Genomic DNA, 9,596 nt, shown 5'->3' on the forward strand with positions numbered 1-9,596 from the left:
GAGGTATCGGATGCATGAATAGCCAGAGCAGAGGTCCAGAGGATGGCAGTCTTTGATGCGTTCAAGGACAAGAGCTGCTTGGTATTGCTGGGGCCAGGATGCGGAAAGGACCTGGTGGGAGTTGACCTTGAGCAGGGGCCCTTGAATGCCAGGGTCAGAGTTAGCAGGGAGTTTAGTTCTTGCCGGTGCTACAGGACGCTGGCTCCCACACGGGGTCCCAACCCACATAAGTTCCTGGCCTCTAAGTGAAGCTGCCTTAGGAATCAGGCAAAGGGGAGGGCACAGTCATGCCTTCCCCCAACCACCCCCATCAGCACCACTCATTTTCCCCTGTTTCTCCAGTGTGTGGGACTGAACCTTGCATGTTATACATGCTTCGTACATTTCTGTTGGAATGAAGTAAGATGAAGAAAGAAAACCCTAATAAGATTTGCTGCAGAAAGATCATTGTTGCAATTGTAGTACCCGCTTCCTGACTCAGAAAACTAACCACGAGGACACGTACACCAGTCCAAAAAGACCCAAGAATACGACCCTGGAAAGAGAACGTACAAAGAGAGCCTCACAATGAGTAGCAGGGAGTCTGAGGCCCGAGCCACGCGGCGGTCAGGAACAACGGTAGGTGGGTGTGAGGAGGCCACTGGCCCCGAGCAGTGGGCCAGCCTTGCTGTCCCAGGTGTCTCTTGTCTGGGGAGCTTAATTAGATTGAAGTAGGGGCCCAGATTCATTCCCATGGATGGAGAAAACCACCACCAAGCCATAGCCTGGTTTCCACAGGGGCCATGGGCTTGACCCAGTGGTCATGTCCTCTCTGGGAAGCCAGGGAAAGTTTGTTGCTTAAGGGTCAGGCCCCACAGCATCTCCAAACAACAAGAACATGTGAGAAAATGGCCCCTCTGGTGTCCCCGCTTCCACACAGGCTCTCAGGTCAGCCAGGTGGAAAGACTTAAGGAATGACCTTCTGCTGCCTCCCTCAGCCCAGCCTGGCCTATGTGTGTCTAGTTGCCTTTGGTCTTGAGAAAACCAGGTGAGAGGATGTGGGACCCAGAGACACCCCACCAACCCCTCAGGAGAAGCTCCAAACTCACGCCTAGTCTGGGGAATGAAGCCAGAGACCAGAGTCAGGCTGATGAGGTTTCTGGTGGCTCTGGAAGGAGGGCTGTATGAGGTGAGGGAGGGAAGCGGCACGTAGAGTTTGCCACATGTCTCACCTCTTATTCGCCAGGGGTCAGTGGTGAGGATGCTACACCTCTGAAAACAATTGTCACGCCCTGGTAGCTCTGTCCCCAAAAGAAGGCTGTTTCCTCTCCCCCCTGCCCCCTCCACCCCCAGCACCATCCAAAAGCTCCAGAGAGACATAGCCTCTCTGGATGATGTTAGACTTCAGAGCCAGCCCTTCCTTAGATAGACATAATAAACTTCCCACGGTGGCAGGGAGTGGGGGTGGCATAAGGAGCAGGTCATTACCATGCTCATTTGGCCAATAGAAACTTGACACAGGCGGAGGCTAAGCAATGGGCCCGAAGCCACAGCACGCTGAAAGAGCTGGGAACTAGCACCTGCTGCCTCAGCTACAACCCATGGTTTTTCTCCTAGATTTGAATTCTAAGCAGGTGCAGGCCAAGGCCCAGCCCTCCATGAGATGGATTTCAGTGTTCAGAGATAACAGGAAGCATTGTTTCCTCTCTGGTCCTAGGAATGGATTCCAGTAGAGCCACAGAATCAAAGCAACACCTGAGAGACTTGGTGTTGCCCACCACGCATTGAACTTGGAAAACAACAAGAGGGATAATGAGCCGCCGTTCACTGGGTACCCAGCAGGTGCCCACTCCTCACACATGTGATCTCTGGAGCACCCACAACCCGCATACCAGGACTTTGCGATGCTCTTGATTGCCGAAAAGCCGTATGTAGGTGAGAGGTGGGGCTAGGTTTGAGTCCATTCTCTATGCTACTGTCTGGGTCCAAGGACAGGGCTGCTGAGCACACTGGCCAGTCTGTAGGGTGGTCAGAAGTTCTGTATGCAGGGACCTTACTTCCCCGCTGGGCCTTCAATTTTCTCCTCTGGGAAAGGAGGCATGCCGGGAGATGACCTCTGAGGTCCCTTTAACTGTGCGCCCTTTTGGACTTCTGGTTCCTTGGACAGTTTCTCCCTTGTGGCATTATTCTCCGGCATGGTCCCTTCTCTTTTAAAGCCAGCAAAGCCAGCACTCAGGTGAGCTGGGAAAGCCGTGTGCCCCTGGTGCTCCCAGGGAACTCTCTGCCCCCGTGCATTTGATGTGGGGGTGGATAACAGAGGAGGGATAGGGCGTATAGTTCCGATGAGACCCTAGCTCTGGAGTTGGACAGCCTGCATTCAAATGCCAGTTTTGTCACACATTAGGAGAGTGGCTTGGGCAAACTCTTACCCTCAGTTTCCTCAATTGTAAGGGGTGCTGACAGCCCTTAACTTGCTGCACTGTTGGTAAAGGTGAGAAATAAAGCATGTAAACCCACTGCTGGTAACCAACTCAGGCCCCCACCCCAGCTCGGCCCCTTCCCAGGCACTGCTGGTGGCTGCTGGGGCAGGGAGCTCGTGCACGAGGCTGCTCAGCAGTGCTACGAAGGAGAAGAGACCCCAGACAGGCCGAACAAGGATGATCATGCTGCCCCGCCTGCCCACCCCCCTTCAGAGCCCGTGCTGAGCGGCCTGGGGAGGGCAGGGGAGAGGCCGAGCGCAGGGCCCCAGCTGCATCCATTCTCACCAGCATACCCATTATCCTTGAGACTAGTGGGCCTAGAAGCTTCTTGCCCTGTCTGCAGCTGCAGTGGGGACCCAGAGGGTGGGTGAGGGAGACTGGTTAGACCCCCATGTCTGCTCTAAGCAGGAAAGGAGACAGAGGCGGGGAACAGAATGTCACCACGCAACAGGTGCTGTGCCAAAGCACGATGGCAGAGTACTCACAATGACCCTGTGAGGAAGGCAGGACCCGTGCCTTCAGAGGCCACCCAGCCATCCATGGCACAGAGGCTCCCCACTGCCAGCTGGCACGTAGCCGCACTTAGTACATGCTCATTAAGTACTTGTTGATGGAAGGGAGGGAAGTAGTAGCTGCAGTGCGGCATCCAATTCTCTCTAAAGTCCGGCACCTGAAAGACAGTGCAGGACTGGAGCCCAGAGACAGGGAGTGGCTTGTCTGGGGTCGGCGTGGGCCAGCGCAGTGAGTAACCCGGGCTCCCCAACAGTGCTTCCTCGGGAAAGCTGCCCCACCCTGCAACCAGGGGACGGGGTGGGGGGTGGCAAACGCTGCTGAGCCACGATGGGGGTGTGTGTGTGTGAAAGATCCTCTGTGGTTCCATCAGAAGTTGGGGGAGGGACCCTGGTTCTGGGGGATTAACTGCAGGAACCCCCAATATTATTACTGATCATGGAATGAGCCAGCTGTTGCATTTGGAAATAATAAGTAAGAATGCAGAGGCTGAGGACTAATTAGAAATGTTTCAGATGCTTTTTCTTAACAGTAAGGAATTTCTACAAAGGAGAAATGCATAAATAGAGCCAGCTGGTCAGCAGAATTGGTCCCGGAGGCAGAGTCCTTTCCAAGGCCTCCCTGACCTCCCCATCTCTTATCATGTTCTCCTTCGGCCCTTCCCTCTCTGCATGGCTCCCGCGAAGATGAGTGACAAAGGTCCTCAGAACAGAACAGATGGCCCAAAATGCCAGGGCAGTCCTTGTCACATGCCCGTCTCTCACCCTTGAGTGGGAATTCCTCTGAGCAGGGCCTGGCAGCCTTCTTTTGTGCCCCTGGTCTCTAGCACAGTATTTGGGCATCGTGGCTGCACTCTCTGAATATGTGAGCAATGAGCAAAGGAGTGAATAAATACCTAGGGTGGCAGGCCGCTCCTACTCCCCCTTCTGTCGCACGAAAATGCCCTACGCCTGCTCGGACGGGAAAGCCTGTTTACGCACTGGGGTGGTATTCTCAGTCCCGTCCTTTCCTGCTCGAGTGCTTACCACGCCAGGCAATTCTATGTTCCAAGGACACAAGAATGAACAAAAGCTGATCGCAGCTTCTGAGCAGCCCAGTAACTGACCATGGGGAGATACACATAGATTTGTCACAAGAGGCTATAATGGAACTCTCCAGGGGGCTTCTTCAAGGAAGAAGTCATCTGAGAGCTGTCTTAAAGGACAGGCAGGTAGGCGAGAGGTGGAAGAATGTTCTGGGAAGAGGAAGAGGCAAACAAAGGGCACTGAGATGTGCAGGTGCATGGCAGCACAGGAAACGGGGAGGGGATTGGGTGGGTGGGGTAGGGGGCGGTGACGGCAATGAGGTTTGAGGGGTAGGAGTTGACCAGTTAACAGACGTCTGCTGGGTCTTTATAGGAAATTTGAACTTACTCTGGTAAGCCGTGGGGAGCCACCCACGATTCTAAAACAGGGAATGAGATGATCAGTGATAAATTTTAGTGAGGAGGCTGGAGACGAATGGCTGGGGGTTACAATGAGACTGTAATGGTCCAAGCAAGCAGTGCTGTGGGCCTGGATGAGGGCAGAAACTGGAGGAGAGAAAGAGGGTGGACTCAAAGGATGTGGAGATCAGCTGGAAGTGGGGACAGAGAAAAATTAAGAATAGCATGTGCATTTCTAGTGTAGGAGACAAGTGCTTTGGTGTAAGGTAACCAACCATTAACTGAAATGGGCAGTGTGGGAGGAGGAACAGATTTGGGAGGTATGTTCAACTGAACTTGATTTCTCTGTGGTCTGTCCAGAAAGGCAGCCGTAAATCCAGGTCTGGTGCTTAGGAAGGAGAATGAAAGAAGCTGTTCATGTAGAGAGGAGAAAACCAGAAGCACAACTGGGGCAAATGCACTGCCCAGCACCTAGGCATAGGAGAGAACCATGTGCATGACATTAGGACTTCTGGATCCCTCGAATGAAAATGGGGCCACAGAGAATTGGCAGTTTTTTCCGCTTCCATTAGGTAACCTGTTTCAAGACCCTGGACCCAAGCTCTTGGGAATACTCATTTCTTTTTCGAGGACCCCATCACTGGGTGCTTATTAACATGGACCCCTAGACTTAGGGCTGGAGCAAAATTTGGCTCAGAGATTAGGCAGTAAGACCAGAGAGAATCTGACGTGGAAAGAGAGCCCTGTTCCTTGTAGCTCCTTTGGTCTAATTGTGCCTGCAGTTGATACCTCCATTTTCCCTGGGAAACTCGGGGGGTGGAAATTAAGGGAATGTTCCTGGGATTGGTACATATTTTGAAGCTCTCAGCAAGGCTGAAAATATCCATCGATATATTTTGAAGTGTAATTTCCACTCCCTTACCAGCCAAAATAATTGAACAGGAAGAAAAAGCTGTTAATGCAGGAGGCGTGTAACATCAGATCCACATTGCCTGGAAATTTACCATTTCAAAGCAATTGAGGGTTTTTACTGCCAGTGTTTACAGTCATACATGCCCCCCTCTCACTGAAGCCATCAAAAGGCCCATCAATCTGGCTTGGACACTGAAGTCGTTCACGATGTCTGGAGCCGATGTCAAAGCAGACAGAATTTTTAAAAAATTATCCTGCCCTTTTGTCAGCATATGCATCTTGGGGCGTCTCTTCCCAGAAGGTGGGATGAACAGTTGGGGCTGTGTGTGCTCACGGATGCAGTGGTGGCAGGGCTCCGTAGTGCCATGGCCAGGCGCCCCCTCCACGTACCCCTCAGAGTCTCTGGCCTGGGGTCCGTGTGTGGGCTGTCCTCTTATCCACGTCCAGGTGGTCATGTCGCCCTCCTGCCCAACAAACAGGGCCTGTCTCTGCCTCTGCCTCTAGCCCGATGACACCAGGTCTGAGGGACGCAGGTCCCTCAGCAGAGTAACGTCATGCTGCCTCTCACAGCCTCTGCCCAGCTCAGCAGGACAGACGACAGACAGTAGACTTTGCAGACTTTTGTCTTCTGTCCACCGCCAATGCCCGTGTGCGTGCGTGCGCGTGCACGCACACATATGCTATTTCTCAGTTTGAAATTTGACTTCGGGTTTTCCTGGAAATTACTGAGTTTTTTCCCTATATTTGTGTTCAACAGAGGAAAATTTTAAATCCATACCCAATCATTTGTCTTTCATTTCGGAATCCATATCTTTCCAAAGGCCTAAAAAGTACCATTAGCTCACTTGGCCACCCTGGAGAAGTCACTTTCTGGGCCTCTTCTGTTTGAAATGAAGGCTTTGGTACAAAGGGTCTTGGAAGGTCCTTTCTGGTGCTAGCATTTTAAGACTCTATTTAGTTATTTTTTTTAATTGTTTTTTTTTAAATGTTTACTTTTGAGAGAGAAATAGAAAGAGAGAAAGCATCAGTAGGGGAGGGGCAGAGAGAAAGGGAGACAGAGAATCTGAAGCAGGCTCCAGGTTCTGAGCTGCCAGCACAGATCCCGACGCAAGACTTGAACTCGTAAACCTCAAGGTTATGACCTGAGCTGAAGGTGGATGCTTACCCGACTGAGCCACCCAGGCGCCCCAGTTACTTTAATATTTCAAACCATTCCTGCCCCAGCAAGAATTATTGGCAATAAACTGAGAAACAAGTTTCTTTATTATCATTTAGTCCTTCCACACACATTACATACATACATATACATCCAAACAGTTTCAAATATTCCATTGGATCAAAAATCTAAAAACTTGTAGATTAACAGACCTAAAAAGGAGAATGTGCAGAAATTGGTACATCCATGATGCCCAAAGAGGGGACTTCAGAACAGAAGTGCGAGACTTTTCATCATCCATTCGTTTGTATCTTTTGAATTTTTTGCCACATGCACTTATTACCTCTTCAGTTTAAACGTTGTTTTTTTTTTTTTTTTTTTAAGCAAGAGAAGAGTTTTCCTTTTTCTTTCTTCCACCACAGGCCTCTCTGCAGCTTAGCTCCTGGGCATGGAGGAGACCATGACGGGCCGGGTGTCACACCCCAGAAGCCACCCCTCAGCCCAGGCCCTGCCCGAGACGAGGTCCCAGCCCTCTAGCTGGGCTGGGCTGGCCCACAGCCCTGCTCCCTGCTGCCCCCGTGCATGGAGGGGCTCTGCGGGCGCGCACCGCTGCCGGCTGCCCTTGCTGCGGGGTCTCCGGCTGGCTGGGCAGTCAGGCTGGCACAGGGACTCCGCTCAAGGTGTCCCAGTAAGGGGCTGGCGTGCACGGCTCCAGCAGCCTGATGCACAAAGGGGCCCAAGAGTCCAGTAGATGGGGAAGTGCATGCATCCAGCTTTAAATTCTCCAGGTCTGGTCATTCCCTTTCAAAGACGGACTGCGTTTTGTTTTGTTTACTGCTAATGTAACATGAGGGCAGGAACACGAAAGGAAAAAGAACAAAAGGGCCAGAGATGCATGGGGAGAAAGGGTCTTTGAGGCTCCCCTTTCACCTGGCCACACCCTCTGCTTGGTAGAGCTGGGCTCTCTCACTGGTCTCGCCCCCCTGGTTTTCTCCCCTAGTAGAGCCCCCGCTCAGCTTTCCCTTGTGACAGCTGGCTACCACCCGGCCTCCTTCTTCTACCTCCTGTTCTGATTATCACCTTCAATGGGTGCTGGCCATCGTCACTTCTATTGTCCCCCATTTCCCCCCTTCTGACTTACCTATTTCACTGCCACACTGCCCAGTGACAGCCGCCATCTTTGAGGTCCACTACCCAGACTGGCGGTGTCACCTGCTCCATGACTGGGATTGCTCAAGGTAGGGTCCATTCGAAACCCCTGCACCCAACTTCTCTCCAGGGTCAGCAGAGCCCAGGTGAGGGCAGGCTGTCCCCCAGCAGGCCATGGGAAGGTACGGACAAGGGGACAATTGAGAAGCCATGGCAGAGCAGCAATGGAGACAGCAGATGGAGACGTGCACTTGACCGAGTGGACACAAGAGATGAAAAGATACAGAGTATGAGGTAAAACAGCTTCAGGGAAGGAAAAAGCAGAGAGCGAAAACCAATAAAAGTGTAATGAATACTAAAACCAGACAGGCCTGAAAAGAAGCCATCAGGAGAGCTTCGAGAAGAGGCAGGTCAGGGAGGAGGAGCAGGAGGGCTGGGAGGGGGCAGTGTGGGAGGGGCTGGAGGCAGGAGGAACAGTGTGACAGAAATCTCTCAGGAAGGGTCGTTCACCTCCCAAGCTGTTGGGCTTATTGGCTGCAGCAAGCAGGATCTATTTAAAACACAGCAGGCATTTTGCCTCGGTCTGTTTCCCCGTCTAGGGAAGGCTGGAGCCAAAGGCTTCGGGAACCATTCCAGCATTAGGACCCTGCACGGATGACAGAGCTGAGACCACGAGATCCTTGCCCCCTCTGGGGATCAGCCCCCTCTCCCCTGAGACGAGCTGCCAGGCCACTAAACGCACAGCACATTGATCTGCGTCCCAAAGGCTGCTTGTGTTCTCGCTTCCACTGGGAAACTCTCAATGACTTCCTTCATTTGGTCTTCAAGCTTGTCAGAAAGCAGGTGCTGCTCAAATGTGACAGCTGCTCTAAAGGGCTGCTCACAGCAAGCTCCCTGACCAGTGGGAACATTTGCAACGATGACAGAAGAGGCCTTGGGTGATGAGACAGCAGCAAGACAAAGAGAAGAGGGCAGCAAAGGATGTCACCGGTAAAATGGCCCCAGGGAAACCACAGGGGACCCGAGCTGGAAAATACCCACAGCCTCGCGCCTTTCTCTGGACTGTGTAACTTTGGGAAGCTTTAATCTGGGGAAGACCTGACTCCTCATCCACCTGCCATAGAGGAGTGCAAAGTAAGGCTGGGAGCTAAAACTGGCTGAGGAAAGCCGTCTGTCCATCAAGCTTTGGTTTCTCTCCATTTGAGAAGTCTTCCTTCCCTGGCTCTTGAGCTTGTAAATTGTGTAAAATACTGTTCTGGGCTTAATATAAGTTCTCTGCTTTGCATGACATTTATATTCTTGAAAAATGTAGTGTACAAATCAAATCAAATTTTGCCTGCCAGAGAAGCTGGCTTTTCAAAATAAATCTGAGGTCAATCCTATGTTTCAAGAGACGAATGGCTTGTGAAGGTGAATAATTATCCCAGTTCATGTGTGTAACCTTGGAATTGTGAATGTCTGACTCACGATATCTGTGGGGGTGGGGGTGGGACTGTCTAGAAATCCACCTATAGTCTGCTTACAGGTTGCAATTAAACATTATTTTAAAACGAACAAACAAACAAAAAAACCACACAGATAAGCATGTTGCAGGAGCCACTGCTAAAAAAGTACAGATTTTTTAAAAAGTTAATTATGGAAAATTTCAAATATATATCTTAAAAGAAGTAAGCCCAATATAAAACAAGCCAGCTCCCACAATTGTCGACTCATGGCCAATCCTGTGAGAAACTTGGACTTCTGGGCCAGGTGACAGATAAAGAGAATGAACTTTACAGGGCAGGACAGACAGGATTAGTTGTCCTGAAGCTGTAGGTCCAAGTTTCTGCATAAACGCCCTACACCAGAGCCGAGAGTGTAAACAGAAGGGGAGAGAGACATATTCTCAGTTAAAAACTAAAGAACAGAGCTGGGACTTACCCCTGCCCCTGCCCCTACCCCCAGGCGGAACAATGCACAAGTAACAGGAACGGTGGTTACCTTCATC

General features: G+C 51.3%; 1 long non-coding RNA gene across 1 annotated transcript; it reads left to right on the top strand.

The window, feature by feature from the left end:
- The first annotated feature begins 438 nt into the window (after window positions 1–438).
- LOC120237406 lies at window positions 439–9,007 on the top strand. The gene is made up of 3 exons (XR_005529942.1): window positions 439–618; window positions 1,697–1,914; window positions 8,209–9,007. It is a non-coding gene; the product is annotated as an uncharacterized LOC120237406 (long non-coding RNA).
- The last annotated feature ends 589 nt before the right edge of the window (window positions 9,008–9,596 follow it).

Source organism: Hyaena hyaena, unplaced genomic scaffold, assembly GCF_003009895.1.
Source record: "Hyaena hyaena isolate Hyena2069 unplaced genomic scaffold, ASM300989v1 scaffold_179, whole genome shotgun sequence".
Taxonomy (NCBI): Eukaryota; Metazoa; Chordata; class Mammalia; order Carnivora; family Hyaenidae; genus Hyaena; species Hyaena hyaena.